The following is a 10234-nucleotide window of genomic DNA, read 5'->3' as shown; positions in this document are numbered from 1 at the left end:
TCCCACTGTTTGTTTTACTTTTGTTACAGAAAGAATAAAGTCTAGGCAACTTGTGCAAGTACATCAGTTTCTTTGCACTCCTCTGTACTGTAGGTCCTAATTATATTTTTAACACTGCATTTACTCCATTTGCCTGGAGAATTATTTCAAATAAATTGACAGACCTATTGTGTTGTGACATCACAGTAAATCTTTTTTCTTGTTGTTGTTTTGGGTTTTTGTTTGTGGCTTTGTTTTCTGGTTTTGTTTGTTTGTTTGTTTTGGGTTTTTTTTTCTGTGGGTTGTTTGTTTTTTTTTTTTTTTTAAAAACCAAGGAAAACAAGCCCTTCTGTGAATTCAGCAATAGCACAAGAAATTGCATTAACAACATTTAAGCAAAGTGTTGAAAACATACTGAAATAAATGCTAGTGCACTTCAGGGGTTGAAAGGAATATGCATCAAAATGCTTGGCATTTAATTTTTTTTTTTCTTCGGGAATTTAGCCAGTGAAATATAGCTGCCAGTGTCTCAGGCCTGCGTGTGTTCTTCTGCAATATGCTCTCGATCAATCAGATTTGCATAACTAAACTGTCGGCAAGCCCGCTCGGCTGCCCAGGTGCAGGGCCATTTGCATATAGAACAGTGAGGAGGTCCCAAGAGTCACTTCAGACTCCAGTGACTGCTGAGCCCGCAGTCCACACCGCACTGGAAATGAAATTGGAATGACAAAAAAATGGTTGTGCTAGTCTGCAAGGGTGAAATATGCACTTGTGTTTCAAAGGTTATGTAGAGATCACAAGACAGCATTCAGGCACGAGAATATGCACAAGCCTACAGGAAAACAAATGCCGTTGTGTGTATTTTGTTTCCCTTCCCCTAGTCACAATGATACATCTGTATTTATTTTTATATATATCTGTGTGTAGGTATATATGTATATGCAAAAATACTTATTTTTTCCTTTAAAGTTGTGTATCATCACAATTTCACATGTTCTTCAGTACTTAAGCATTGAAGGCAAGGAGTGCAGGTGTGTTTTAACTATATAGTTCTTTCCAATTAAATCTCCTGGGGGACAAAATATAAATAAATAAGAGACCGTTCCCTTGAGTTTATTTCTCTCTGGAATGTGCATCCACTTTTTCAACATGTTTGCCTAGAAGTCTATCTCCTGCTTCCTGGACTATTTATTACTCAATTAGAAGAGCTAAATGGTGAATAATTACCACAAAGTATCAATACTGCTGGAAATAGAATAAGAAAAAAATGGATTACAATACTGATTACTGAAAGCTCTTTATCTGAGGCTTGCCATAGGTATAGTTATCCTCATTTTTTACCGGCAGGAACCTGAAATGCAGAGTGCTGAAGGGATTTTCCTCTAGGAAAGCAGTGATCCATTGGCACTCTGGAAGAAACAAAGATTTAGTGGCACTGTGAGAAATCTGGTATGACATTCTCTGTTCTAACCATTAAGAAAGGTGACCTCCTCTTCCCCTACCACGTCTTGCTAAGCACTGAAAGCAAAGGATACTCTTCTTAGCTCACTTGGTTAGGCTGTAGTGTCAGATGCTGTTTTCCCAAGGCAGTTTTTGGGGTGCAGTATGTGGCGTGTGGGGCTGGAGCCAACTGCACCTCCTCCTCACAGCAGAGTGTGTCCCAGCCCTGGCAAGGAAGGAATACTGCAGATTTGGCCCCTGCTGAAATGCACTGATCTGGTGGGGGAGGGCAGGAGACAAGGTGTCCCTCCTGGTTTGAATGTCAGTTGTTGTCAAGTTGGCATCCTGAGCTGTTTCCATGACAACAGATTTTTGTGCTGGGGGACGAGGTCATGCACCTGTGATCTCGATGAAAAGGACAATGAGAGAATGTACATTATTTAAAGCTTTTATCTTCCAGTACGTATTTGAGTATAACCTTGAAATTGGGTGAATAAAGGGCAAAGTATATTTCTATGCATAGGAGTGAGGCAAACTAAATTGGTTAGGAAGAGGTGTGAGGAAGATTGGGGGCATTTTACAGCATGGACACTTCTCTAACTTTTTATGGATGGGTCAGGCTGTCTTGTCAACTTTCCATCCTGTATATCAGCAAAAGTTTCTCTGGAGTGAAAGGAGTCCATCACTCTTGTGATACTGAAAAGAAGGGGGAGGTATAGGCAAACAGTTCAGCAACTGGCTTTCAGTTGGTATTTTCCTAAAAGATGCTTGGATTAAGTTGGCCGTCGTGGCTGTGCTTTGGATGCCCACTATACCTCCTGTTGTGTGAGGTTGAACGCTGAATGAAAAAATAATTGTTGACCCAAAGAGCTTCCAGTCAGAGTGATTATGTATCACTCTGCACCTTGATTTGTTAAGAATGCCTAAATACTTCCAAAGCTTCACTTAAGGCTTCAGTTAGATGGGACCTGCTAGAAACAAATATAAATTGTATTCTACAAAAAAAAAAAAAAAAAAAAAAAAAGCTGGTTACTCCTTACATTTTCCAAAATCAAAAGGAAATTCTGTAAGACAAAATTAAAACCAGCCAGAGATAGTTGGGTTTTTTTGGTAACAGCTTCTTATTCTGTCATTGTTCTTGGTGTTGTCAATTTACTAACATCAAAGCAGGATTGGGCTGGCTATAATTTTCTTCCTTTCAGAAATACTGGAAAACATTGTTGAAGTATTTTGTCTCATGAGGAAAGAAGTCTACGGGTGGCTTAATGTGACTAAAAAAGAAACCAGAAAGACAATTCTGTAAAAGAATACTTAAAAAATGAAATCAAATGAACTAACACAAAATGAGGAAAAAATTAAAATCTCAGCTGACTCAAATGCAAATACAAATTGTATTAGTACCATTCATAAAATATCTTTGTATTTTTGTATATGTGTATGATCTATCTAGGTAAATACACACATTGACATTTTTCCTTTAAATAGTTGTATTTTTTTGGCTGTAAGAGTCATCTCCTGCACAGCATATTGAAAGACAACCCATAGACCACCCCAATAAAGCCAGAGGTGCAATGAGAACAATTGAATAAATTTATCTTTGGCTATAAGTCATAAACTTCAGAGATGATTTGGATTAGAATTTTCACAGCTCATATACATCAAGTATTTCTCTAGAATCAGAGCATTCAGAGTGGCTTTCAAATTTCTGCTATTTATGGAGGTGAAAGGAACTGCACCAAGGGAGAAGAAATAAAACATCACGAAACAAGAAGAATTGTTAGGACAGTAGATAGTCCAAGGAATGGCTACAATTGTTAGAAATGACCATAAAGGTTAGGTGGTGGAAGCAGGGATGCCTGCAGCCCAGGCATATCTTTCCTTCCTTGTGCTCTTGGAAGGCAAGTGATCTCTACAGTGCTATCCCAACGGATAACAGAGATTTCCTGCGATTACTTCTCCTGGCACTGACCGCCTCTTGCCCAATATGGAGCTGCTAGAATCCATGGGAGGTCAGGAGCACGTTTGTGAGGCTGACATGAGAAAAATAGATCTATACAGATGCATACAGCGTTACATCGATCCCCTGTCACCAGGGCTACGAGGTGTGTCCTAGAAGGCAAACCAACCTCTGCCACGCTAAAGCAGGACAAGTTAAAGTCGATGTCTCCTCAGTGCTTGCACGAGCACAGTGATGATTCCAGGCTTTGATAGTTACACATTTAAACTCTCCTCTCCTCTCTTGATATGCAAGAGGAGACACTCATTGGCTCCCTCCTTCCCACCTCAGCATAGGTCAGCTGCTGTGCTTTGTGCCGCTGGGCTTGGAGATAGCTGAGCAGGGAACGCAATGCGCAGTCGCTGTTACTGGTGATGTATGAGGGAGAGAGAGATCACTGTCACAGTATTTCTGCTATTTTCAATTTAATTAGTAGTCAGAACTTCATCTGTCAACTTAATCATTGCAGGCAGACACCGCGGAGATGGGAAGTGGGGGGAAAAAATCAGGAAAACAAACAAAAAAAGGCCCATTTGTGGCTCTGGGCATATTTTATTTGTTTCTCAGCTCAGTTTATTTCAATATATCATATACACCAAAGTTTAGATTAAAAAAAAGATGAATGTATGTAGTCTTGTCATTAAAAGTATTGGTTGCAGAGGAACTGGTTTCCTCAAATTCTTTCAGTAAAACTGTGCTGTAGCCTGCAAAGCTACTCAGCTTCTCCATGTCTCCAGTTTCTTCGTGTGTTAAGTAAATAAACATTTATTCTTGTTTCAGCTGAGTAAAACAGTAGATTTTTTCATTTGGATGCTGCTTGCTACGGCCAAACTGAATGAAATTTTGCACAAAATAAGGAGAGAATCCATCTGGTTCATACAAGCCACTAATTCTATTTGCCTACCTTTAGGTAAGCCAAATTTTGAAAGAAAGGGAAAAAGTGGGGAGGGTTTAGGCCTTGACTGGACTCTTCTGTGATCAGGAGTGATGTGGTAAAGCTTTAATGGGCATAAATAGTGCTTTCCTTACTCATTCAGGTGTTTTGAGCTCTCTTTTAAACCCATTTAGGTTCAGCATGCAATAGGAAAACCCCATAAAATGGGTCACGTTTCTGTCCTCTTACCTCAGTTATCTGCTATTGCCTATTGAAAGGCTGTAATCAGAACACAGAGCCTGGAGCAGAAGCTTCTCAGTTAAAATGGCGGACGGGTGCCACAGCAGCCAGCAAAGCACAGCCCAGAGAGGTGGCCACATGCTTGGGCTCACAGCGGTGGTGGGCTGTGTGTAGGGTGTTGTGTGTGGACAGCAGTTCTCTGTGACAACAGTGGCACAAAGGATCAGCTCAGGCCTGAGTCACTGCCCCTGTCAGCTGCCGCTGCCTCAGCCATGGGAGGGGACAAAATGTCCTCCAGTCCCGCTCATGCCCCCCCCAAGCTGCCCTGCTGCACCCTGGAGGGGAAGTGACGGGACCTCTGCCCTGCAGGCCTCAACCCTCATACTGGTAGCAAGGCAAGAGGTGCTGGCACTGCTATTAAAGTTAAAACTTTCCTTTAGGGGTGTTCAAAGCAGTTGAATGACTTGTTCTGGCCTCCTCTCATGCAGTGTGACCGTGAGAAAACTCCTGCTGCAGTGTAAAGGTCCTTCTCCTTATTCCTGTTTTCTTATAACAATAATAGTTTAAACTCCCGTAAGTCTATTATTATATTTTTCTCTATTATCATACTTTTCAAAGTGGATTAATAGTCGTATGCTATTACTCTGAGGAAAACTTCAATGGTAGGTGGCAGCTCCTTACAGGAAGGCAGGGGTTTTTGTACTTTCTGGTTTTTAGCTTGCAGCTTATGTTCGAGGGCTGCTGGTGGCACAGGGACCCTTCAGGCTGACCCGCAGCATGCAACCCCTGCTCAGGCCCCCCGCTACCTCTGTAACCTCTGATCCTGCCCACAGTGAACCAGGCTGCCTCTGGGCCATACCTGACTTGTGTGGTGTATCTGCTGCAGTTCGTCACATTACTGCCCAGCAATATCTTTAGCAAGGAAAAGAGGAGTAGAAGAGTTTGTGGAGAGGAGGTAAATGGGTAGGGATTGAGGTCAGTGGGAGCCACTGTGTTCTGGGAGGGAGTTGTGGGGTAGCAGGTCCTCTAATGCATGAAGAAGAGGAGGAGCATTGACATGTAGTTTGGGCTGAAGCCCCCCAGTAAATGGTCCTGTGCAAAATCACATCAGAGTTGCTGAGTAATGGAAAGCCCTTGAGGAGAAGGAGAGGTGGAGAGCCTTATGCCACTGGAATCCTGTTGTTGTCTTCTATCGCAATGCTGTTACATCTCTGGGACATTTTTACTGTCATGGACTCGGGTGCTCGGGACCCTGTCTCTGGCTGGAGTTGCTCCTCATGGCATGCACTGGTAGTTAATGGCGGTAGTGGCAGCATCAGATTGATGCTGGGAAGTCCCAGTAGACCCTATGGAGTATATAACCTGAATAGATCACACAGACTCAAAGGCCGGGGAAGAAGTGGTGAGTGTCATGAAGTGATGTCACCAGTCACCAGAAAGGCAGGTGGCAGAGTTGGGACTGGAGCTCCTTTCCTGTGCTCCCTTGCCTCAGCGCGAAAACCTTGCTGTAAAATCCCTGCTGTGGCTGCCACCCTCCCAGACAGCGTGTCGTCTCCCTTGTCATCAGCTGCTGAACTCTGGCCTCAAAGGACAAGATTTATCATGTGTTTATGTGGACTTGCTTTGTGAAAACACAATGGTCCATTTATTAATTCAGGTCTTACGAAACGTGTAAGCTGATGATTTCTGTTTGGACTCTTCCCTTTTCCATAAATGTATGGCTTGTAACTTTTTTTTGGTAGGTATTTTTAGAACTGAACTTTTATTTTGTGAATATCTGTCAAAAATGAATATAAGAGGGCATGCAACCATTGTCAGAGCACATTCTTAAACTGAATGTGCGTGTATGGTCTACTAACCAGATGGGTTGGAAGACCAAATTGCCTGGCTCCTGCTATGGTGTGATGAGTCACGAGTCACTCCCACTCCCTCTGTGCCTCTCCTCTTCCTTCCCTTTGTCCACCTCAACTATGGCTCTTCAGCAATGTTTTCTTCACTCTGTATGCTAAGCACAGCACCCAGCTTTGCGTTGCCTGAATCATAGTTGCATGCCAATGTGCTGCTGTAACATAAATGATATGTAAAATGTTGCATATGTATTGTAATTAATTTAGTAACATGGTCTATGAAGGATTCGTGGAGCTTTTAGGTGATATTGTCTTGGTTTCTCAATTTAGCTTTACTGTCATTTGTAAAGCTTCTCTGAAGCTTCTTTGTTTTGAATATTTCTAATGTGCCTGAAGTATTTTGGTATGTGGTATTTAAATACAATAGGAATCATTTTAAAAAGCAGAATACCAATCCTGAGGATGTCACTCTCGCTCCCTCTCCTTCAGTCATTCTTCTAGTCAGTTTTGTAAGAATTTTCTGCTTTTATGTCTAAAACAAACCTGCTATCACAGAAAGCTGTTGGTCAGAACTAATGAAAATGAGCCTTACTCCTACTTTAATAATTTTCGACTATGAATTCTTTGTATCTCAGAGGAGCCCTTCATTAGGAAAGCTCACAGCTTTTGAAAGAGCAATAAATTTGTATGTCATTGCAACAGCCTGTTGAATTAGGTGGTTATGATCCCCATTTTACTGATGAGCAAACTGAGGGACAGAGAGAAGTGATTTGCCTGGGGCTATATGGTAAATTAGGGTTTGAACCTGCCTGACTTCCGGCTTCAGTCACTTACAGTGTTAATTTTTTTTTTTTTTTCCTTTTTTTGGGTCTTATTTCCCTAACATTTTTATTTTTTCACAAGTTCCTTTTCTTGAAAATTGGTGTAAATCAAAGAGTCACTCTCAGTACTGTCTATTTAAGGTTTAGTTTTATTTTTTTATGTATATATATACACACTTATATTTTTATATATACACACGTATATACTCTCTCTCCATGTATATATGTAAAGATTCACATTCTACAACAGGAGTATAGGGACTGAACCCAAGCTGTTGTTTGCACTAAGTTTGCTTGTTAGTTAGATGTTGTGGCTCTAGGAAAAAGGTGCCTGCTTACTTGGCATGTTCCAGTAATCTAATTGGAAAAGTGGAATTACCACTTAAAAGATGTGCAAGAATGATGGGGAGAGAAGATCTTTAAGTCATGAAGCTAAAATGAACTGAAGTTATATGCTGGAAAGTGCTGCCGTTGCTGCTGTGGAGAGAAGCTTTATTTGAAATTACAAAATGAAAATTACCGATCAATGCAGCCAGAATGGAATGATTGATATTTCAATTGCACTTCTAGAAAATGTAACATAGCATAAAGATACACTATTTACCTTCTTTTCAATTCCAAGTTTTTGCACATTATAATAACATATATAAGTGCATAAATGGGCATTTCCAGACGGTGCAGTTGGGAGCAGAGATGAAAAGAGCTGCAGTATACATCAAATTTCAGGCAAAGCTCAGCTGCAGTAGTATTTATATAGGAAAATGGTGACACAAGTGGTCTCCCATGGCTGAAGTTGTGTTTTTCTTCCCTGGGTGAGGCTGTAGAACATAAAGGTCAGACAAGAACTGCACCTACTGTTGACTGCACTGACTCTGTTACCTGTGCAATGACAGGATGAGGAATGACTGCTCAGAGTGCAGGACTCGTTGACAACTTTTCTATCCCTACAGCAGTTCCTGGGAAGTACCTAAAAGTTCACAACTTAGTTCTTCCACTGTGAAGAACCTTAGTTCATCTGCCCTTGTATCTCTGGATATGTTAATGCAATCCCCAGAAGTGGGCTTCTTGCAACTGATGTTCTCTAACAGTGACCTAAGAAAAGAATTTGTGCTCCACACCTTTTTGAGGGATGAGGTACAGAGTTATCATAGAGATGAAAAGCTTTGCTTCATTTTGCTTTATGCATGAAATGAGAATGTTTTAACACTTACACACAGTAAATAAATAAATCACCATTCTAAAGCTTAGGCCAGATCTCCATGCTTGTATTGTGTTCCTGCTAATTATTTATGATTTCCGGCTACAGCTAAGCCACTGAACACATGCTTAAGAAATGGGGAATACTTATTTGCTTACAAATATTCAGCACAAAACTGCACAAAACTTAAAGAATCCATATGAGCAAAAATTATTTTGGCTTTTGGAAAAGCCTTGTTTGTACAGTGTCTATACCTCTGGCTATATTTGACCTGCTGCTACTTCAAGGAAAGAAGCTTCCTGTGAGAATGTGCAAAAATGTGATTTTGAAACTGCCTATTCATTTTTTCAATTGCTAAAGGTACCTATACAGACAGGCTAAAGCATTTATATAAATATTGTGATTTTCAGGAATGTTTAGCTCATTGTATTTCTGTAATCAAAAGGAATGGTCAAGTCCTGTGTGTGGTTATAGAACAGCAATAGCACAGTTCTGTTTTCTGCTACAGACTTCTAACAAATTTACACTGCTGTAGTGTAATATGGAGTTTGGCCCTTTATTACCATTATGGCCTATTCATTACCCTTCTCAGAAACTCTAATTTTCTATGACATCATAAGTGGTTGCTATGGATACAATTGCTGTGACACAAACATGGTTAGTGATTATAGACATCAGATGAAAAAATGTTATGTGACGATGAACTCTTTGGGAGCTGCAGTCTGTTTTCATGAAAATGTCCCTAGTATAAAGCAGAGGATGAGGAATGCAGAAAATAGAACAAATAATAACTAGAATTGCCTCTAAATGAAATGTTTTACCAAGTTTTCCCAGAAGCATCAGTAGCTCTTTAGACATGCTGGTGATGGCCTATCACAAAGCCAGATGTTACCGTTTATCAAGTAAAGAGCCCCTCCTGCTTCCACAAATATGAACTGAATATGAAATCAAATGGGAAACTGCTGCGCTAACACTGGAGGAGATATAATGTAACTTTTAAGCTATCGATGGGCTTGAGAGTAAAAGAAGTGTCTGACAGGAAAGAGTAAGTGTCAGCAGCATTACTTGGTTCATCTTTCAAAGGCAAAATTGCAGTCATATGTGTAGACTTAAATCATTTGATGGATGTCCTACAGGTTACGATTTCCTTCTCCTCTCTCTCTGTCACCTTCTCCTCCCATTCCATACGCAAGTCAAGTGCTTCTTAGGGACCTTTCCTCTCTGAGCAAGCTTCCTAAAGCCCAGACTAGCAAAACGGGCGCATAAGACACATGGAGAGCAGTTGTAAATAATTGTTACACTTGTAAGCATACTTTCTCTTCCATGTCAGTCTTAAACCTGGTGAAAAAAAAGTTGGTCTACATTTAGCTGGACACAGCTAAGCCAGCCCTGGATGAAAGTGACATATGTTAGGAAAGGCTAATGCCGTTGGTCCCTCCACCCCTTTCACCAACAGCATTGATCTTCATGCTTTGCAAAATGACATAAAGCATCCAAATTCTGCTCAACTCCAACACTAGCTTATATGGTCAGGAAACATCAGTAGTAAAAGTATTTTTTTCTCATGGTGTTTTACCTAGAAATTTGTCACTTCCACTCAGATGGGGACCTGGCTATGTAGGATGTAGTAACCATTTTAATGGTGGATTGATGTAACTCACTGGCTTTGGGATTAAATACAGAATCATTCAAAGACTCCAGATCTTCAAAAAAGGCATGCACAAAATGACAGAAGCCCAGTGTTGTTGTAGCTGTAATAGTCCTCCAAAATAACTCCAAATAGATTTGGAGGGAGAGGTAGAGGAAAACTGATAAAGTTGGAAAAAAGAGTTATAAACT

The sequence above is a fragment of the Aquila chrysaetos genome, chromosome 2 (genome assembly GCF_900496995.4).
Source record: "Aquila chrysaetos chrysaetos chromosome 2, bAquChr1.4, whole genome shotgun sequence".
In the NCBI taxonomy this organism is placed as follows: Eukaryota; Metazoa; Chordata; class Aves; order Accipitriformes; family Accipitridae; genus Aquila; species Aquila chrysaetos.
This window is presented reverse-complemented; position numbering follows the sequence as displayed.